Source organism: Callithrix jacchus, chromosome 4 (genome assembly GCF_049354715.1).
Source record: "Callithrix jacchus isolate 240 chromosome 4, calJac240_pri, whole genome shotgun sequence".
NCBI classification, from domain to species: domain Eukaryota; kingdom Metazoa; phylum Chordata; class Mammalia; order Primates; family Cebidae; genus Callithrix; species Callithrix jacchus.
The window spans coordinates 25,134,713-25,157,835 of record NC_133505.1 but is presented as its reverse complement, the minus strand read 5'-3'; the positions used below and the strand labels follow the sequence as shown (position 1 = coordinate 25,157,835).

The 23,123-nt window shown below is 39.8% G+C and overlaps 1 protein-coding gene across 16 annotated transcripts in view; it reads left to right on the top strand.

Moving 5' to 3' along the window:
- The window catches only part of FARS2 (phenylalanyl-tRNA synthetase 2, mitochondrial), a 521,299-nt gene that overhangs the window by 32,287 nt on the left and 465,889 nt on the right, over positions 1-23,123 (top strand). For 13 of the 16 annotated variants that reach the window (XR_008480528.2, XR_013533782.1, XR_008480527.2 and 10 more), the window contains one exon: positions 10,499-10,584. The exons of the other annotated variants lie outside the window; for them this stretch is intronic. The gene's annotated coding sequence lies outside the window, so the exon portion shown is untranslated. The remainder of the gene's footprint in view (positions 1-10,498; positions 10,585-23,123) is intronic. 16 annotated transcript variants of the gene reach the window in all.

Below are 23,123 nucleotides of genomic sequence, written 5' to 3'. Positions count from 1 at the left end.
GAGGGCTGCCTGTTAGCTCCAGCTTTACTGTTAGCCTGGTTAGCTCTTTAGGTAAAGAGCCAGACAAGCTCAGTTTGGTTTTGATGTTGATTCTTTCCAGAGCCAAGCAAGTTTCCCAGGTGTGATACAGTTCTTTTGCATGTCTTCAGACTTGATTTTGCATGTTGAACCTGAGGCATTCCTTTGTCTGACTTGGCTTCTTAGCTCTGTGGGGAACTGGGCTGCAGTCATTTGCCATGGACCTTGTGTCAGAGGTGGCAGTGGTGCTAGTGGGGAAGGGAGAAGAGAAATGGTGGAGTGATCCTCATTGTCATCCTGTTCTAGTGTTCAGAACTGCTCACACAGGTGGCCTCAACCCACCCATGACCTGTTCCTTCCCAGCTGCATTGTTTCCTCTTTCTATCCTGATATTCTTTTTGGCACTGAGAGTGGCCATTTTTCCATTGCCTATTTCTTCTTGCTCTCCCTTGTCCCTGAAATCAGCCTGCCCCTGGCCTTGTGCAAACCCAATGAGGGGACGCTTGGGCTGTTGTTCCTTTCCTTCACACTTTCTCCCACCTCATAGCCCTTCCCTAGTCCACGGAAAGAGTCTTAGAGAGTTGGCCTACTTTCTGTTGATGCTGCTTCCTTGGAGGACCTTGTAGAAGGCCACAAATTCTGTATCAGAAATAGCTCTGTTTATTTGAATGGTTGGATGTCAGCCTCTTCCAGAAAAACACTGTTAGTACACATGGGGAATTCTTTAAGATGTGGAGCTCTTCAAGTTACCCCAGCCCCATGTGGCTCCAGTTGGTTTTTTCAAGAGATGATTCATCTTTGTGGCTACACTTGGGAAATTTAAAGCTGTTCACTCAGCTGAAGGCAGAGATTTGGGATGAGGAAAGCAGTCACAGAGGCCTCTGAATATTATTAAGGTAGTGCAGGTATCTGTCATGTTCTCCTGTAATATTTTCTCTGTTCCTCTCCCTTCTGTCGTCTTCCCTCCTCTCACTTGCCTTGTTCCCAGAGCCCTCCTCATATTTATCCAGGGCATGTCACTGCATCCAACATGTTTATTCCGGTGTTGCTCATTGGCAATGTCACAGTCAGGACTGAGTGACAAAGATCTTCTCCTCTGGGTCTTGCTTTCCCTCTGTGCTGAGTCCAGTGATCATCTGTCATGTTTTGTCTAACCGTCTGTCCTGAGATCTTGCTGTCTGCTTCTTTTGATGTTTCTAGTGAATAGCTTAGAGCGACTTCTTTTTTTAAACCCCTATGATTTATTACAAAGCAAATACCCTGATCTTCTTAGTCAAAAAAGAACATTACCTATACCACTGATCCTCTCCCAAACACCAATCCCTACTGCTTTCCGAGAAGGAATCACTTTCAGAACACTTAGGATCATCACTTCTTCATGGAGCACCTTCGTTTGATACCTTATTGTGAAGGCAAGGTGGTGGTTCTCACTTGTGTGCTGTAGGAATCATCAAATATGCTTTCTAATGCTACTAAGTTTGATGAGAGTTGTTCTAGGACATAGCTGTGACCTGTGGTTTTGAACATACGTGGGTGGGTGCTCCCATTCATTCAACAAGTACGCGTGTGTGCTGGGCACTGTTGTAGGTGCTAGCATTATGTGGAGAGCGGGGCTGGGGCCAAAGTCCCTGCTCTCTTGCAGCTTCCATTCTTCTCAAGGAGCTCGAGAACATGCTCTTAAAAGACAGAGAATTAGAAAAAAATGCGTCTCCACTGGCTTTGTAAGACATAGGTGAGAGAAAACAGCTACTGTTCAATCATTGTCATTACTTCATTGACTCCATCATCAAAATGTTGCTCATTTTAGGGCTATTGTTAACATATGTAGGCCTAGATCAAGTCATTCTAGGTTGAATTTCTAAGATACTCAACTCTCAACATTAGAATCACTAAGAATATTGACTCCATCATCAAAATGTTGCTAATTTTAGGGCTACTGTAAACATATATAGGTGTAGATGAAGTTATTTATTCTAGGTTGAATTTCTAAGATATTTAACTCTCAACATTAGAATCATTAAGAATATTACTCCAACATTTGCTACATTTTCTTCACAATCAGCCTGCCCTTAGAGTGGGAGAATTTTGATTACTGATTTTAACAGTGATAACTGAAATATTTTTTAAAATGTAAGAAAATGGTAATAAAATGTTTTGATGACACATTTAACATGTAACATGAATCAAATTCCAGATTTAAGCCCAAACTCAAGGAATTAGGAATTACATTTGAGTTTTAATGCTTAAAAGTTTGAGTATTCTATGCTTTCTACCAGTGTTCCAAAGATTGGACGTAATAGAATTGCTTGTTTATTTGCCAAATTAGGCACTGGCTTTGTTACTGGAGGAAGGTGTCCAGGTTCTTGGTGTTTTGAACAAAGAATTGGACAAAATGCACAATCAAAGCAATGAAAGAAAATCACAGATTTTGAAAGTACACTCCACTGAATTGGAACAGGCTTGAGCAAGCGGCTCAAGAGCCCAGTTACAGAATTTTCTGGGGTTTAAATACCCTCTAGAGGTTTCCTATTGGTTACTTGGTGTACATTCTATGTAAATGAAGTAATGGTCCATGACCAGTCTGATTGGTTGCAGAAAGGGACTGCTGAGAGGCTGAAGTTACAAAGTTATGTTCCTATGCAAATGAAGACTTGGCCTATGACCAGTCTGATTGGTTGTAGGAGGGGACCAATCAGAGGTACTTTGAATTTTTCATCTGCTGCATGGAGAAAAGCAGGGAGAAGTAGCCTCTGGTTCTTCTGTTACCTGGGCTTGGGAAGTTGGGGTTTTCCTTTTGATTTAGTTGTAGGAAGTCAGTGTGAATCATGAATCAGCCTTAGGTTCCCTGCCTCCAAACCCTGTTCTCCTGCCTCAGTTTGAATTCTTGCACCAGAGAAAATCCAAAACAGAAGGAATGCCACTCCTTTGTGTTCAGGGTTTTTTCTGAAAGCTAGTCAGAGTATAAAATTTTCAAGACTGATTATTAAATAATGGTGTTTTTCAGTGTAAAATAGCTTTGAACAGAAATAAGAAATAGCTTGCTGCATATTACGTTTCCTGAAACCACAGGAAAGTTGAGTTTTGGTATATTTTGGTGTCTAAAATCTTCAATAATAGTCATAAGTCAATGATATTTTACCCCTATTTATCCGTTTTGTACCGACTGTTATGGCAAGTGACTCTGTGTGTGAGGGAAACAGTAATACTTGACAACTCGTGCTTCCTGATACAGAGATTTCTCTCAGTAGGTCGTTCACTTTCTGTACAAAGCTGGCAGATTCTGTGGACAGAAACCATGATATCTCACAGATTGCATTTAAGTTACCTCTGGGATTGCAAACTCCATTGCAAACTCTGGGAGAAAAAATTAGAGCAATTTGGTTATCTGTTTTATTGACAACTTAAAATGCACAATATGTTTATTTCTAAATTTTCAAAGTTAGAAAACAAGTTATTGAAAACAAAGTTAGAAAACAATAATATAGGAGTTTTCAAAGCATAATATGTTGAGTGTAGAAGGTAGCTCAGGTTTTCTACTTGAAGGACAAAAACCCTAAGTTGACATACTCCTGTTTTGATGACCTATGATTGGTTGAGAGCTCAACCTTAGTTTACCAACTATTTTCCTTTTATTTCCCCTGGGGGTGGCTTTAAATAATTCTAGAATGGTAGCACTGTGCTAATCTTTGATTTGTTTGTTTTGAGACAGGGTCTCTCTCTGTCCCCTAGGCTGGAGTGCAGTGGTACAGTCATAGTTCACTGTAGCCTCTACCTTGTGGGCACAAGCCCTGCCTCCCACCTCTCACCTCAGCTTCTCAAGTAACTGGGATTACAGGCACACACCTCTATGCCCAGCTACTTCTTAACTTTTTTGCAGAGACAGGGTTTCACTATGTTGCCCTGCCTGGTCTTGAACTCCTGGACTCAAGTGATCTTCCTATCTGAGCCTCCCCATAATTCTGGGATTATAGGTGTGAGCCAATGCCTAGCCTGTGCTAATCTTAGAAGGAAAATTTCTTTCAAGGTGTCTTCTTGAAGCATATATTGTATATAAGAATCTACCTGTATCTTTATCACTTTCATACACTTCAGAAATAGTTGTAGAAACTTTATGGAGTGATGTACATTTGTCATGAAGAACAGGCTTCATTAGCATTTGCCTAAAAAGTACGTAGCCATTTTGATTAATTCAGTCTTGTTGACATGATCTACTATAAGATCTAAGCACAAGAAGCGGCTGCTTAACCTTGATCCTTTCATTTATCATTGGGATTTTAGTAGGATGCTGATTTGAATAAGTTGAACATCTTCTAATTTTTTTTCCAAAATCCAGTGCTGCTGAAAACTTTTCTCTGAAGGTGAGGTCCTGGAGCGTTAGGTGGGAGGTGGGTGAAGAGGCTTAAGAGGCCAATGGCTATCCCAACTCCCTAAACTATCCGATTTGGGGAAAATAGTCCTCTGACTTTTATAATTTTTAAAGAAAATGAAGTCCAATATCTTTCTTATGAAAAATAATTATTTAGTCTTTCTGGAATTGATATTTAGTGAGAGATATATCAGTTCTTTTTACCCTTAGAATTAAATATCGAATAGCTGAGTGTGGTGGCGTACACCTGTAGTCACGGCTACTAGGGAGGCTTAGATGGGAGGGAGCCCAGGAGTTTGAGGCTAAAGTAAGCTGTGATTGAGCCACTGCACTCCAGTATGGACAACACTGAGATCCCATATCTTAAAAAAAATTAAATATTGAATATATTTGATGAAGAATCAGGTTTCTTTATGAGTATTTGTTTGTTAATTTTACAAATGTGCTAATTGTTGTATACACAAAGTCTAGTAAGATATATTATTTTCCTCTTCCAAAGAGTGGATAATCTTGTAGGGGAAACTAATAAGTAAACAACTACAGTAAAAATCTATAATATGGGTGATCATTGCTAGATAGATAGACAGATATATGCTTTGAGGTCAGAAAGGAGGGTTGGTTACCTAACCCAGACAGATCAAGTCAGAGAAGGTTTTCTCAGGGGGATTTTCAGGATGAATGGGAGGTAAGCAGGTGAAGCTTTCCTTGACTTAGGGAACTATATTTGTATGACACATGTATCTGTATGGCTGATGTTTCCAGAGAGGTAATTGATGATAAGACATGCGATTGGTCACGTATTCAGGAAATAAATTATGAAGGCAAAATACTTTAGATTTTCCTGAAGAGTTTTAAGCAGAAAAGTGACTTGTGTTTTGAATCATTTTGACAGCATCCTGGAGAGCAGACCAGAGGCACATGGGTGGATTGGTGGCAGATAACTACATTTGTGGTATGTTTTTGATAATCTCAGTGAGAGATGATGAAATCTTGAACTGCCAGCAATAGGCACAATGGAGAGATGGACAACTCTCAGAGTGATTTGGGATTCAGAAGCAATCAGGCCTGGCCCCTGATTGAATATGAGAAGTTGAAGAGAAGGAGAACTAAAGGATGCCTCTCAGTTTTCTGGATTGAGTAGTCAGGTGGTAGTTGGTAGCATTCACCCAGGTAGTAAATGCACAGAGTAATAGTATATTTGATTGTGTTGAGTTTGAGGTGCCTGAGGGACACCTAAGTGGAGAAGTCCTGCTTAGGTGCACGTGTGGTCTGGAGCTTTTGAGGGAGACTGGGGTTGGAAATATAAATATTTAAGAGACCTTGGTGTATAATTGGCAATTGAAGTCTATTATATTTGTAGGTAAATGAGACCATAGAAAGGTATGTAGTAGAGGGAGAAGAGGGCCAAAGATGGAACGCTGGGGTTGTTGAGTAATAGGGACAATGAAGATCCTTGAAGAAGATGAGTAGGAGTGTTCAGGGAGGTGAGAAGACCAGAAGAGAGGCCACAGAAACTGAGGGAAAGTGCTCTTCTGAAGAGGGTGCAACCAACGTGCAATCAGTGGCAGCCAATGGTGCACAGATTTCAAATAAGAAAAGCACTGACAAGTGGCTACTGGATTGAGTAAATAGGAGGCCAGTGGTGACACTGTTGGAAATAGCTCCAGTGCAGTGGTGAAGCAGAACCCAGAATTCACAGGATTGAGAAGTGAATGGATAAGGAATTGCAAACAAGAAGTGTTTCGTGTTTATGTCTCAGTGCCTTCTTGGTAAAGAAAGATACAAGGTCATGCAAGAGGGAGTTTTAACTATCAAGAAAGGATTGTCAAGAGAGGGGATGGTTTTTGTTTTAGTAGGAGAAATTATGTGCTGAAGTGAATGAGCCATGTGGCTTTGGCCTAGGCAGGAAAGCTTCTGCTTGCATCCACATAGGACGTGAGCAGGAAAGATGGATGCTAATGCAATTAAGGTTGCATGTATGCTAGGAGGGGAGGAGGTGTGGATGGAAGGATTATTACTTGGCCATTCTGTATGTCTACATTATAAAAGATGGTATTTAAAACCACAATTGGGCCATGTAATTTTTGTGGTGAAGAGTCTAGATTCGCTACAGGAAACTTGGACAATTTATAAATCTGTAAACCCGAATGGGAGAAAGGTTATTACTTAATAATATCATAGATATTCACTTTTATTTAAATAATGGTATTAGAAGATGAAATAGAAACTCCATATACCATTTTTTTTTGTTCACCGATCAGAAGGTTTGTTCAAATTATATCTCTGTTGTTGGCATTTTGGAACTTGAGGACAACAGGAATTTTTAGAGCCAGTTTTGACCACAGTGAAGTGGCTGTGAAGGCTGAAGGTCAGGAGTGTGATTGATTGTGTGATTAGAATTCCTTTTAAAGCAAATTAGAGGTGGCAGGTCTGCCACAGGTGAGAAGTACTGCAAAGAAATGAATCTCATTATCAGATAGAACTTCTTAGATCATCAAAAAAGAAGTTTAATGTGTAAAACACATACATACACACACACAACACACACGCACACACACACCCATGCATATGAATTCTGTTTGTGATTATTATACAACCTAGCATCTAGCCTGGCTTTCTGTATAGTTATAAATAATAAAGGTGTGTTTTATAGTTTTAATTCAGGAACAGGTGCTCTAATTGCAAAATAATTTATCAGTTCATTTTAGCCACTTATTATATTTGGGGTCTTCTTGTTGATTGAATTTGTGACTAGGCATTTGAGTTTGGGATCTGTGGGGTAGAAGGAAGTGGAGGAGCAGGAAGGAAGCCAAGACCAGTGTTTAGGAAGGGAAATGAGGAGTAGAGGACAAAGAGTGGAGAATTATGTGTATAGGTGTGTAGGAAAAACTCTCTCTGTATTTTTCCTCTAGTCTCACACTACAGTAATCATCAATACAGAAGGCTTCTGTGAACAAATGCATAGGGTTGTTCCCCATACACCAAGCCGAGGCACCAGTTGGGTGTCCTCTAATTCAGTTCTGACACTGTCTACCCAGAGATAGTGTCAGATCCCACAGGTTGAGGGCTCAGTCTCCATGAGTGCCTCTCCTCCCTTCATCCCCCTGCCGTCTCCCCCCGGACAGTCACAAGTCCTGGCCTCCTGAACTTCTGACTGATGACTTCCTCTTTGGGTGTGATAAATTTGCTGGAGAGGCTCGCAGGACTCAGTAATATAAACTTATTATTACTGGCTTATTATAAAAGATACTGCAAAGAATACAGATGAAGAGATGCGCAGGGCAAAGGTATGGGGGAAGGGGTGCGGAGCTTCCATGCCCTCCCTGGGTGTGCCACTCTCCAGGAACCTTCATGTGTTCAGCTATCAGGAAGCTCCCTGTATCTTTTCCCCTTGGGTTTTTTTATGGAAGGAAGCTTCGTGACATCAGCATTCCTTCCCCCAAAGTATAGGGTAGGACTCTCTGATGGAAGGGTCTTAAGACCCACAATCAGAAAGCTGGGGGAACATAAAGTGAAAAGAGGGCAGGAGGTCAGGGGCCTGCCCTTGAGGCCTAACACACCCAACATGGCCTAACACACTCACAACAAGGGCTGTGGGAGTTATGAGCCAGTAACTGTGGGCAAAAACCAATATATCTCTTAACCCCCACACAGATGGGGGTGTGGGTCTCAGTCTCAGAGAGTGGCATGAGGTAGCAGCCTATGGAGAACTAGTATTTCTCAGGAACTAACACGTGCTAGACACCAAGCTCTGTGCCTTCATATACTTTATATCCTCACAGTAACCTAGCAAGGTGGGCATTGAAATTTGAAGTTTCAAAGGAAGAAATAAAAGGAGGTGAAGAGATATTTTTAAAATGTCTTTTAAACGTAAAGAAAAGTAGTGATGTTGATGATTGTTGTTAGAGTTAGAAATTCTTTCAATTGTAATCGATGGTGTTATTCTAATTTTAGTCTTAGGTGTTTGAGTCAAAAAGGTTAAAATTGTCTTTGCAGCTGGTAACCTGATGCTAGCTGAACTCTCCTTTTATGTGTGCTTGGAAATTTAATAATAAAACATTTTAAAAAGAAACAGGCAAAGAAATAAAATAGTCTTGGTAAAGATAAAAATGAGAGTATATTTATGAATAGCCAGGGGACTTTCTTCTCTCTTCTACCAGATTTGTATGATAACCATAGCCTTTGAAACTATTTTGAGCCAAAATTATTAACAAACCATTTAAGAAATAAAAACAGTAGAGTCAGTTGTTTTCAATGGGTCACCTCAGCATTATTTAAGATGAAGACTCAGTGTAGAAATAGGTGGCTTCTTCATCTTCATCCTGTTACAGTGGGAATTTTCTCTAAATGAAGGAGTGTTCATGCTGGCAAGAGGCCCAGGGCTAGAAATGTTTTGTCGCAGAAGGTGTATAGCTCCAAGGGGGTGAATCAGAGGCTAGGCAGTGAGCATCTTTTCATGTAAAACACTGTGGCATGGACTGTGGGGAGCTACAAAGGTAGGAAGATAAGATAGCAGTGATATCTACGGAAGGCTTACTCTGTGCCGGGGGCACCCTCAACACTTCCCATGTGTTTAATCCTTACTGCAATGCCAGGACATAGGTACTATTCTTTCTCGTTTTTAAAAATTTTTATTTTTTATTGTGGTAAAATGTACAACATAAAAATTATCATTTTGGCCATTTTTAAGCATAGAGTTCACTAGCATTAAGTACATTAATGGTCTTGCACCACACATCTCTAAAACTTTCTCATTCAAAAGTGGTCAAAGGATATGAACAGACACTTTAGGAAAGAAGACATATATGAGGCCAACAATCATATGAAAAAATGCTCATTGTCACTGGTCATCAGAGAGATGCAAATCAAAACCACATTGAGATACCATCTCACGCCAGTTAGAATGGCGATCATTAAAAAATCTGGAGACAACAGATGCTGGAGAGGATGTGGAGAAAAAGGAACACTTTTACACTGTTGGTGGGAGTGTAAATTAGTCCAACCATTGTGGAAGACGGTGTGGCGATTCCTCAAGGCCTTAGAAATAGAAATCCCATTTGACCCAGCAATCCCATTACTGGGTATATATCCAAAGAACTATAAATCGTTCTACTACAAGGACACATGCACACGAATGTTCATTGCAGCACTGTTTACAATAGCAAAGACCTGGAATCAACCCAAATGCCCATTGATGGTAGACTGGATTGGGAAAATGTGGCACATATACACCATGGAATATTATGCAGCAATCAGAAATGATGAGTTCGTGTAGTTTGTAGGGACATGGATGAATCTGGAGAACATCATTCTCAGCAAACTGACACAAGAAAAGAAAATGAAACACCGCATATTCTCACTCTTAGGCGGATGATGAAAAATGAGAACACATGGACACAGAGAGGGGAGTACTAAACACTGGGGTCTATAGGGGGAAAAGGGGAGGGCCAGTGGGAGGGGGAGGTGGGGAGGGATTGCCAGGGGAGAAATACCAAATGTGGGTGAAGGGGAGAAAGCAAACAAAACACATTGCCCTGTGTGTACCTATGCAACTGTATTGCATGCTCTGCACATGTACCCCAAAACCTAAAATGCAATAAAAAGAAAAGAAAAACTCTTAAAAAAAAATAATAATAAAAATAAAAAAATTAAAAAAAAAAAACTTTCTCATCTTCCCAAATTGAATCTCCGTACCCATTAAACAGGAACTCCCCATCCCCTCTCCCCTGAGCCCCTGGCAACCACCATTCTACTTTCTGTCTCTGAATTTAACTAGGAACCTCATATGAGTGGAATCATACAGTATTGGTCCTTTGTGTCTAGTTTATTTCAGTGAGCATAACATTTTCATGGTTTGTCCATGTCGTAGCTTGTACCAGAATTTCCTTCCTTTTTAAGGCCAAGTAGTATTCCATTATCTGGATAGAGCACATTGTGTTTTCCATTTTTTCCACCAATGGACACTTGGGTTGCTTCTACTTTTTGGCTATTATGAATAATACTATGATCATGGGTGTACAACTATCTTTTCAAAATCCTGCTTTTAGTTATTCTGGGTACAGACCCCAAAGTGGAATCGTTAATCATATGATAATTCTATGTTTAATTTTTCAGGAACCTCCATACTGTTTTCCACAGTGCTGTACCATTTTACATTCCCACCAGCAGAGCACAGGGGTTCCAGTTTCTTCACACAGGAGGTGGGTAACTATTTGTCTTTCAGTTTTACAGGGGAGGGAGGGAAGCACAGAGAGGTTAAGTGAGCTCCATAGCTAAGTGCAGACTTGAATCTGAATTTGACTTCGGAACCTTAACTCCTGTGACATACAGGTAAGGTAGGGCACAGAGAGTCTCGGGGCATGACTGAAGGCCCCTGCCTAGTAGCATCAGTGATTCAGAGCCTGCCGTCAGAGTTCATGTTGTGAAGGACTTGTAGAGTTCGCTCTTTTTAAATAAAAATTCTCTTTAACAAAAGTAATCTTTGCATATTTTTATATGACATTTTCCTGCCTTTCCAAATTTATGCTTTAAGATGTTCTTGTTATTTAAAATATTATCTTTAAAAACTCTGTAGTATCTTTGATTTCCCTTTAAGATTTTTGAGTAAAATTTTGCCTTTAAATAATTTAAAGCAAATATGCATTGGTTCCTGTGGAGTTTTTAAAAACATCTCCACTCTATCCATTCCCATCAGAAGTTTACTTTTAAATAAAACCAAGCAACAGCATCTAAAGCTGGATTTAGGTTAGGGAAAGCCTGGAGGGCATCAATGGTAAACATGGAGAACTTTTAACATTTAGATAAGGTGAATTTTGCAGCTTTATCAACAGAGAAGCAACAGCTAAGAAACTTACACATTTCTCTGTATTATTTTTGTTAAAGAGGATCTGTGTTTTTTCTCAGAGTCACAGTGGGGCTGCATCCATTCTGAAAATAGCACCGTCCCTGGGTGATGCTGCTCTGCTGGGCCTGTGTGTCAGTTCATGTCACTGTCTGTCTCCAGTGCTTCTTGTATTGTTGTCAGGGAGATGCGCCCTGCAAATACAGACTGAGTGGCTTCCTGACCCTGCCTCATCAGGGTTGCATTTTAAGGCTGGGAAGCCTGGTTGTACATGGTCCTCAGCCTTACTCCCAGGGTTGGGGGTGGGTGGCTTGTACAGTAGACCATCTCAGCTGGTGGTTTTAGACAAACACTTGGCTTTAGACAAATGCTTCTTGTCCCAGCATATCAAGGGCACGTGATCTTGCTAAGAAGAATTCTCTGATCTGGAAGATATCTTTAGAATAATCTCTAATTTGGGGATTCCCAGCTATGGCTGTACACTACAGTCCACATGGGAGCTTAAGAAAACAGTGATGCTAGAATCTCATGTCCAGCGATTCCACTGTAACAGATCTGATGTGTGTCTTGGTTACTGGGATTTTAAAAAAGCTTCTGCGATGATTCTAATGTACCATCAAGGTGTAGGACCACTGCTGTAATTTCTTTTAATACCTTGTTCTTTGGGCTTTAAATAAGATTTTTACCATCAAAAGACACAAAAATGTCAGGAAGCAGAGGTTGCATTGAGCCGAGATTGCAGCACTGCACTCCAGCCTGGGCGACAGAGTGAGACTCCATCTCAAGGAAGAAAAAAAGATACAAAAATGTCTTTTCTTAAGTGTCCTTATTAGCTGCGATTGCTGAAATTTGTTCCTCACATATGAAGGGAATTTTATCTATTTTGTTAATTTGTGGTGGAAAATCATTTTTATGTCTATAGAGTATGTTTTTATATTAACATGATATAGTGCGGGTTGATAAAAGATCCAATTTACTCTTCAGAGTCTTGCATTTTGGAAGATAAAGAGCGACTGTTTGCTTGCCTGGATTTCAATGCAAGCTTTAACTCACTTTGGGTTTTGAGGGCAGTTTCATTTTATAAACTAAAGACTATACTATGTAGACATCTGTGCTGATATTTCTGATAGTTCCTGAAGGTTTCTCATTTAGATTGTCATCTCCTCTGGGAAACATAGTTATAATGCTTTCTACACTCCTGTGTATTTTAACACTTAACCTTATTATTAAATTAGGAAATCTAGGTGTATCTTTGAGTAAACCATACAGTAAACCTGAAGGTTCTTTGGTTTGAAGGAGTGCTTTGTCTAAGCCCCTTCGGGGCCCTGGGATTCGTTTAAAACTACAGAGCTGTATTGGTGTAGTCTTATTTTCTATAACAGCAATGTCTGTCTTGGACTGTCGGTTTAAGCTTATTTGGCTGAAAGTTCATCAAAGTGTGGAGTTAAATATATTACAGTGGGTTGGGGAAGAGCAACTAATATAGAACAGTTGTGTTTTTTGTAAAACTAACATTCTAACACACACACACACACACACACACACACCCCAAGGAGGACAGAAAATGGGGATAAATTGGTGGACCCCACACAAGTAAGGATTATGTCAGATGATTTCAGTGAACCATCTCCTTCATGTTGGGCATTCACTCAAGCAAACAGATTAAAAAGACTTGGTCCCTACCCTCATAAGAACTTACCCAGGAGCTCCTTATGCTGTTGGTCGTTTATCTTCTTAGCCAGGTACTTTTCCAGATACCAGTCACATCCATCTACTGTCCTTGTCACTTACAGACTCCAGGTGACAGTCTTCTCACATGTCGACACATTTCTACTTCAGAACTTTCCTCTAGAGCTCTGCTCCCCTAAATTTGGTCCTAGGAACAGCAGAATCTCAGCCCCGTCCAAACTTGTGTTGTTGTGTTGTTTAACGAGACCTCCAGGCGACTTCTGTCTGCAAAATGTGTTAAGATTCAGATTTTGCTTCAGTAGGGCTTGGTGGGACCTGAGATTCTAATGGGTTCCCAGGCAGTGCCCATGTTGATCTAGGTACTACGTGGTAGATAGCAAGGCTTTGCTGTCAAGAGAGCTTATATCTCCCTTGCATCAGGGAGTAGCAGAGCTGCTTGGGTTATCTGATGACATGGGATGACATAGGCTAACCAAGTACCTCTGTCCTTGGGGAGTTGAAGTTAAAAAAAGTGCCTGGTTACACAGTTCTCAGAGTTTTGCTTGTACACTGAATCCTTTCCTCAGTCTTAGGAGGTAAATACTATTACTGTCTTTTACAGATGGGGAGATGAGGCATAGAAGTTAAGCAGCTTGAGCAAAGTCACATGAAGTAATCAGTGAAAGAGCAGGGCTCTGAACCAGGCAGTGTGGCTTCGGTCCCAAGCTTTGAGATTATTGCTGTGCACTTCCTGAGTGTGTGCGGGGCTACAGCTGTTGGCAAGTAGAGTGGGATCATGGTGCAGAAATGAGAGTGTCTTGGTTTGGGTAGTGGAGTGGTTCCAGAAGGCATGCTTAATTCAGGACTGAGGTCAGCATAAGGAGGGCTGAGCAACAGAGAGTGGGACTGTGTGGTTCATGTTCAATGGACAGGGCTAGTGGAGGAAGAAGACATGCAGGATGCCAGCTGCTGAGGAACAAGAGTAAACAGCATATTTTATTAAGCATTCATAAGTGTCAGATGCTGGGGTTTACATTTGTTATTTCATTTGACCCTTATAATGATTCTGTGGTGCAGGTACAAATCTTATAGAGAAGGGAACTGAAGTTCAAGAGAGTAATTTTCCCAAGGTGTATAGGGAGAAGAGTAGCTTAACTTGAATTTTAAGTCGGTGCCATCTGCACAACCTGTGTCTGAAGCTTCTTTGCCCTGCTGCTTCCCTGGCAGGGACTTAGAGGGGAAGTGAAGGTACAGAGGAGAGAAAAGAACTTGAGTATTGACACGAGGGTATAAAGAGGTGCCTGGACACAGGGATGAGGGTTGAGAATGCAAGAGCAGTACCTGGGACTGACTGGTTAAAACTGGACTGGAGATCCCTGACATCTTCCTGAGTAGGGTGGTGCCTGGATTGGCACAGAGCTGAAACTGCATGTGGGGTTAAATGGCCCCGAAGTGAAGTCGGTTACCATCCGATGGTTAAGGCCTATTAGGGCTGAGCACGCATATTTACCTCCTGTGTCTTCATCCTGGTGTCAGCTCAGGAGAGCCCCTCCTGCCCTCCCTTTGACCCTGCCCTCCCCACGACTCTGTTTCTTTGACAAATGAGTGTGCGACAACATTGGCTGCTCCCCAGACCCCTTGCTTCTCTGGAAGTGAAAAGTTGCTTCTGCTTGCCTTCCTCCATCTTTGTGATCATTGCATTTCTTGCCATAGACATTTCTCATTGCTTCCAATGTGAAAATCTGGGCTTGTTACTTTAACCAAATGACTGTACAGCCCCATGTGACCCCAAATAAATTTTTTAAATGGATAACTAAGCTGACAGCACGTGAAGTACGCCCAGGGAATCCTCTGCCTCGGGATGCTCATAATGAAGGGAATTGACTGGGGTTAGCAGATGGACACTGCTCATTTTTTGGCAATCACTGACAAGTACGCAACACCTCCAGGTGGCTCTCCATGGACTGTCCTATGTGGCTCAGCCCATGATGTCTGTGCGTCCGTAGAATGCTAATGGTCTCTCTTCCTCCCTGAGTAACATAGCAGGCTGCATGGTCTGGTGTGGCTCTTTATCCTTGAGATCAAAGGCATGCATATCATTTTTAAATAAAAGATTATCTTTTAATTATAGGGGCATTATAGCAGTATTAGGAAAAGCTTAGAAATAGAGAAAGGAAAACACTGACACTTACCACCCTAGAACATGGTAATCAATGTTTAAACAATTTTTCAGTGGATTTCATAGTTGTATCAGTTGTTTTGTGTGTGCATTTTCCCTTATTGCTGTATAATCTTCATAGTTACCATTCGAATGGTTGTGTAATATTCTGTTGTGATGTCATATCATTAATTATTTAACTCTGTTGACATATGGATTACTTCCAGCTTTTTATGGTTAAATTACAGTTTTACAGTTCAAGGTATACATTTGCACATGTAGCTATTTTCTTATTTTGAATCAGTTTCTTACGATAGGGTCTCAGATGTGACATTACTGGGTCAAATAGTATGAACATTTTTATGGCTTCTAAAATATATTGCCAGATTGCTTTCCAGAAGAGTGGGGGTAATTTACAATGCTACCACAAAGACATTCATTTCCCAGATGGCCAACTTGGTTAGGGATGCAGCCTTTTACAGTAGATGAGCTGTGTTTGTGTTTGTGTGTGTATAAAACTTGTTGGTGCACTTGTGTATTGATGTAAGCCCAGAGATACCATGCATTGCCTTTGCTAATAGGAATGTACTAGGTGTCTAGTGACGATGTGATGGTCATCCAGTTTGGTGTTTAACAGAGACGTGTACTTTATGTGGATTAAAGCAAGGTATAGGTGTTTCCTATTTTCCTAGAATTTGGACTTTTAATAAAATGGACAAAGGTGAGTTGACAAGAGCATTCAGCCATTGTGACTAGGTTCTTAGTGTCTCGCTTCTTTTTGGGAATACCTAGTGATTTGGAGGTGAAGGTTTGGAAGTCAAAGGAATTGGGTAGGAGCAGTAGTGGAGGGCACTGGAAGTAGCTGGGCATGTGCTCAGGAGAGTACCTGTGTGGACTGCACAAAGCACCTCACCTCACCTGGTAAGGATGGTCGTTTGGATGCTGAATGGAGTGCTTGTGTTGAGAAGGATTTTGAGGTAACACCTAGACTCCATGGGAAAGAGACTGTGATTAATTAGCAATTTGTTTTAGGTCTTTGTCAGTGCAATGTTATTCAATGTGTTATCTCTCCAAGTGGATTACAGACATGACACGCTTTCATGTAGTAATCGTGCCTTTTAAAATTATAATTTTCTACCCATTTCCTAATGTGTCTAGCACATCATTTGTATATGATCTATGTGTATGGTAGTTTTGTGTCTCCTGATTACATGAATGAGGGAAAATAGTACTTTATCTTCACAGTCCCAGGCATTTTACCAAAACCCTGTGTTTAAGTAGTGGGATCCCACAGTTTGCCTACTCACATGGATACCTCCAGCAGACCTACGGGGGTAAAGGAAAGGAAATATCAATTGAGAAACTTCGGGAAGGTAATGCCAGCAAAGACCTTTGACTCATTTGTATCACCACCCAAATCATTTAATGAGACCTTTTTGTTTTGTGGAGGAGTAAAGTGAGCCAAATAAGAGCAAATGGCTTTCCCAAGATCACACAGATGGTGGGTGACTGGAAACTCCAAGCTGGATCTTGATTCCTGGTCAAATGTCCGTTCCTCTATACCTTGTTAGGAGAACTTGGGGTGCTTGTTTTCCCTGCCCCTCTTTCACAATAGCCCTTACAGGTGTATATATGGAGTTTTCTTTGCTGTATGACCATGCTTGTCCTCCTTTGTAACTGAATTAGAAATGAGTTTAGAGATTGTGGCCTTGATGCAGTAGTCAGTTGGGGGTCTGAAGATTTATACTGAGTGTCAAGAAACAGTGCCGGATCAAAATTCAATTCTATTCAAACTTACAGCTTTGCGTTATCTCCAGCTTAGAATATAAACTTTCTTTTTATATTAAAGGGAGAATGTATAATGGTAGATGTGATACATAATTTGAATGTGTATTTGCTACAATTGTGATCCTAATAAAACTGCCATTCTGATCCATATGCCTAGTGTAGAGATTTAAGGTTGTTAAGGGAGCATTAATTTTGAGCTTCTTGATTTATTTTGTGTGACTGAAATCTAAACTTCAATGTTGCCTCAACTCTGTGGTTTTTTTTTTTCCTTTCTTTCCAGAACCTCTCACCCCCAATCTCATGAGCACATTTGGTTGTGTAGTTGAGATTCTGAAGCCAAATGCATTAATAGTGAGGGAAGTAAGTATTCACAGTGAATGTCAAATGAAATGACTGAGGAGACAAAGCAGGAAAGAGAATTAACAATCTACTGGTTCTTTTAACAACCATGTGATGGCTGCCCTGGGAGTTGAATGATTTGTAGATGACTGGAACCTGCTCATTCCGTGGTGGCTTGAGGCCCCTTGAAATTGATGTGAACCTGGTAAGCTGTCAGCAGTTACAGCTAGTGGGTAATCAGGTCTGGAATTTATGGGTATTTACATTTCAGAGGGCCTTTACTATGTTTCTGTAATTTCAGATTAGAAATGCTTGTCCTTGATATGACTGTTTTTTATGCATGGTGCTAGAGCGTTTAAGGCCCTTAGCATTCCCAGTGTGTTCCAGTGTGTAAACCACTTTCTTTCTGGGGACCAAAAAGATGATCTACTTAATCCTACTTTTGACTTAGTGGACAGAATGATTTTTCTCTCTACCAAACGAGGTCCATACTGTCTTCTATACAGTAACAAGTCACATGGTAAAAAGAAGGTAGAAAGTCTTACTGACCTGCCATTGATAAATATTTTTTATAGCATGCTGAGGTGGACACATTTTGACTTTGCTTGGTTTCAAAGGGATTAACATTTTTTAAACGATAAAAATGAATTTGTTTGGAAAAACTTAAAAAATATGGAAAAATTGAGAGAAAACTTATCTAAGACTTTCCAACGGAATGTAAACCACTTATGATATTTTAAATTTGCTTTCTATTTTTAATGCATAATTTTTATGTGGTTGTAATCTGTTTATGAAAATTTGGTGTCTTAAAAATTAATACATATGTTTTTCTTTGTTATTATATATTTTTTCTTACAGAAGCTTCATTTTCCATTGAGGGGCAGTTATTAAAATCTTTACTTGTTCTTTCTGCATGTTGTCCAGTGGGTCAGTCCTTTTCTTGTCAATGGGATGTCCGTGAGTAATGGCACTGCCCATCAGTAATTATGACTGACAAGTTGGCTGTCTCTTCAGTCAGTAGTGGCCAGGCCTCCACTTTCATCTGAAAGTCATTTATCTGAACAGCTTATATATTTTTCCAATTATAAATTATCCTCTTGTGAGCTTTTTGTGCATTCGTTCTTTAGGATATTTTTTCAGAGTATAATTGCTGTCATACAAGGGACATTTTGATAAGGTCTATGAGACATTTTGATATTTTACACTCGTGTGTGTGCACCGTATACATTGTATCATATTGAATATATTGTTTTCTGCAAGTTGCCACTAGTAATCTCAAATGTATAAAACTATATATTACATGTAACATTGGGTATTATTGCTGTTTTAACTTGACAGGCAAAAAATAGCATCAAGTTTTAAATTTCTTGGCTTAGTAGTGAGTGTGAGCACTTCAGCACACATTGATTAGCTGCTTGATTCCCTGTTTTTCGAACTAATTCATCTTGGCCTTGAAGTTGTGGTGGTTAGGAAGGAGTGGCACCTGTCAATCTTGGTGGGACACATGGGGTTAGGACACTAGCCGCTGTGCAGCTCAGGGCTCAGCCTGAAGACTTATGACCTGAGTTGGCAGAAAAGCACTTACAGTGCCTGCATTGTTTTAGGAAGTCAGGATCTCTCAACGCTAAAGTAAATGCTTGCTTGTGTTTGACCTTACTAACTACTTCAATTTGAATTGGCAACTATTTGCAATTTATGTGGAGATTTTTTAAGGACCGTTGGGAAGGTGTGAGATTTTATATTTATCAAATAAAATGGGTCATGGATGTGAGAATTTTTTTCACTTTTTAAAAACAACCTGCTACAAAATTCTTTTTCCTTTGTTTTTCTTCTAATTTTCTCCCATTTATTGAGTGTCTCCTCTTGGCGAGGAATTCTGGGCTGGGAGAACACCACATGCAAAGGACTCAAGGAAGAAAGGGAGTGATATGTCAGGTGAACACTGAAGCCAGGGTGCCTGGATGTTTACAAGGAAGACCTGGGTGAAGTCACAAAAGTGGGAAGGAGCCAAAGGATGCAGAGATTAGTAGGTCAGGGCAAATGCTGTGGCAAATCACCAAAGGGTTTGAGTTGCAGGCGTGTGATTAACAGAAGCATCACCCTGGAAAGGCAAGAGAGGAAGCAGTGACTTCCAATGGATGCCTCCTGGGGAAGCCAAGGCAAGAGATGATGGTAGCCTGGGTGCTTGTGCCTTCTAAACCATCTGTGGTGAAGGGCCATAAGTTTTTTCTAATCTGGTCTACACTGATACTGTTACAGAATACAAGACACATGGATTACCAGAAGAATGACCATAAGCTTGAATATGACAGTAATGTCAAATTGCTACAGAAGTTTCTATGTACTGCCAGACTGTAGACAGGATTAGGATTAGAGTCAAGGTTCTAAAAAAAAAAAAAAGTTTCTATGTACTTACTCTTGCCTTGTGTCCTTACCTTATTATGGGCTGGTATTAGGTAGACCACACTTTGATAGCCTTGACTGACAATACAGCTTCAACATCTAACAAATGCAAAATAATTAACATCCTAATAAAGATTTGAAATGAATTTCCCTGATGAGATGCTGCCTCTAGGAAGAAATATCGTTGGCTGAGGTGGGGGGTGTTTAGAATTTTGCACTGTGCTTATGTACTTATTCAATAAAATGTGTTTTAAAATAGGTTTCTTTTGACTTCCAAAATAACAGAATACCTGTGGGTAAATTTGAAGTAAGAAATGTGAAAAATATGTATGATGAAAACTTTAAAATACAAAGAGATTTGCTAGAAGAGTTAAATGGAGAAAGGAATAGGTTAGAAAGGAAGACAATATTGAAAGATATCAATTATTTATAAATTAATCCAATAATCAATGAAATCTCCTAATTTAAAGAGCAACAGGGTTTTTGTTGCTCTTGTTGTGTAGAGGAATTTGACACAGTGATACAAATCCATCTGAAAACATAGAATTGTGAGAATAACTTGGAAAATTCTTCAAAAGATAAGTAATATAAGGCAACTTGACTTATTGGATGTTAGCTACATTGTGAAGCTATAATTTAAACATTAGAACTGAATAATTGAAGATCTTGCTACAGAAGAAGAAAAAGGCACACAGATCAATGGAACAAAATAATTGTCGTTGTAAGTAAAATTTTGATGCCGCTAAAGAAATAGCACTTGAAGATAAATCTTCTCAGCAAGGCAGTTCTTCTATAGAAGGGTGTGACAGATGGAGCAATGGCAGCCACACACTTGGACAAGTGGGGAAAGGGGTAGGGTACTTAAGCCTGATGAGGGTCATTCCTACTGCCATGTCGTTCCCCTATTGGCTAGGGTTAGACTATACAAGCTAGACTAATCCTGATTTGCTATTTTAAAAAGAGCGGGGGTCTGAGCTGGAGTGGCAGGGTGGGTGTTTTGGCAGGAAGGACAGTTACGTGTGGGTCAGAGCAGGTAGCCAGGGGTGACCCAGGTCAAGGAAGGTGACCAGAGCAGGTGACTGGAGCAGGTGACTGGGATTAGTCAGGGTGGAGCCGGGCTCGGGAGAGCAGATGTGAACTACTGATTAGAACCAGTAGAGAAGGTTGTTTACTGGAATTGCGAGGAAGTTAAACTTTAAAATAGGGAAAGAATAAGAGAGCTGAACATACTGAAATACTGATTATTTGAAGAGAAACTTGGGGTTCACTATAACATTGTTCAAAAATAAACTCGAAATGGACCTGAAATTAGATTATGATAATGATGGTTTTCAAATCACCAGGGAAAATAGATTTTCCAATAATTTTAAATGTTAGGGAAACAAGAGTAAACAAAATGCAATGTTGTTATTTTATTCTTTATACCCAAGTCAATTCCAGAAAGATAAAAGATTTAAACATAAAAGCATACAGTATAATTTCTATGAGAAAACATGAGTAGATTTATTAATGATTTTGGAGTGGTGAAGGCCTTTTTCTAAGCAAGGCAAAAACCTCAAAGGTCATAAAATAATAATTGTTAGATTTGCTTATATAAGATTTAACTTTAAGAAAAAAGAAAAACCTACAAAGGCAGTCAGAAGATCAGCCCAAACTGGCAGTTATTTCTAACATATATGACCAAGAAAGAGTTGCCAGTAACAATCTTAATTTAAAAAAATTTATAGAAATAAGTAATGAAAAAGCTATCAAATACGTGTGTGTGTGTGTGTGTGTGTGTGTGTGAAAGTTTAAGAAAAAGAAATACAAATGCTAAACAAAGCAAATGAAAATATGCAGCTTCATGATAATTAATGAAAGGTATGTCGGTAAGACATCATTTTTGACCCATTTGGCAAATAATCAAACAAAAAGAAATCTAAGCACTCATGAGGGTTTGGGCAAACAGAAGCTCCCCACCAAAACATAAGGTCCATAGACAGAGGCCCTTTTTAACAAAAAATCTATTTCACTGCTATATCCTGAAAATAGAGAAATGTAAGGGATCAATGAACATGTGTTTAATGAATGAATGCGTGAAAATACTGTTCTTGGTAGAATAAGTTGAGTAATCTCACTTGAGTGGAGTGCAGTTTAGCAATATCAAAATAAAACTCATGTGCCCTTTTCTCTAGCAATCCCACCATTAAAAAATTACTCTTCTTCTGTACTTAGAAAGGTTTGCCAAAATAGGTGGGCGAGGATGCTTATTTCAGCACTGGTTGTCATAGCAAAAGCCTGGGAACAGTCAGAACACATCAGTGAGGCATTAAATCATGGCACATCCAGATGATGGTATGGTTTGTAGTTGTTGCAGGTAAAGTCAGAGAGTGAATCCAGTGCATGTTGTAATTAAGGAAAAAGTAAGATGTGGTGCATGACCCTGTTTGTGTTGAGAATCAAAAAGATTATGTTTTACTGATAGATTAAATAGATGCTGCAGGGGTTCCCTCAGCCCCTTCAAAAGGGATCACAGGAAACCTTTAGGAAAAGTAGAAAAGCAACTGCGTTGCAGATACAGAAGGGGTCCTATTTTAGTCACACACGTGTGTGTGTGTACATTTGATGTTTCATTCTCATTATTTTTAACTCAACAGTTATCTGAGTATGAGGTTATAGAACTTTTCCTTCTTTTTACTTCTGTGTATTAAAACATACATACACCTACACAACCCTAATAAATGTTCCTTAGAAAAAAATTTCCACAAAATGTTCTTTATTTGTTGACTGTGGTATTGGCCTCAGATCAAATTATTTATCCTATTTTCTGTAGATATAAGAAGCCATCTTGGCCGGGCCTGGTGGCTTACGCCTATAATCGAAGCACTTTGGAGGCCAAGGCAGGCAGATCACCGGAGGTCGGGAGTTCAAGACCAGCCTGACCAATATGGTGAAACCCCGTCTTTAAAAAAAAAAATTTAAAAAGGGGGAAAAAAAAGCCATCTTAAAATTGAGATTGTCCTTAGTTTTTGACCTGAGTGTCTTATTTAGCTAAGAATAGGAACATGTGCCTCTTTTTGGCATGGAGAGTAGGTGAGAACATAATGGTATGCACGTGTTGGGAAGAAGCAGCTTATGTTTGGATCTAGCTGTCAAAAATGAGAGATTAAAAAGCCACTTACAGATTCCTTTGTTCCACAACTGTAATGTATTTCTGATTCACATTGATATAATATTAATTGTGGCCTCAAGTGAATTTGCCCATTGTAGGTGTTTCTCTGGGGGAGTGTAAGTTAGTTTAAATAACTTTGTGCATCCTAGAATCTTTGGTGTGTTTAGGTGTTTTATATAATACAAACATATTCATCCACAAACCATATTTAGGTACATAAAGCCCCATGACTTCTAATGAACTTTTTACATGTTTAGAATGTGTGAGACTTGTAAATAATTTAGGAACAAGCAAATAACTCGGGACCATCTTCTGAAAGTGATTCAGATTATGAATTAAGCTGTAATCCTTTTGAATCCTTTTGAATGTGCCTTTAACTCAAAAGGATGGC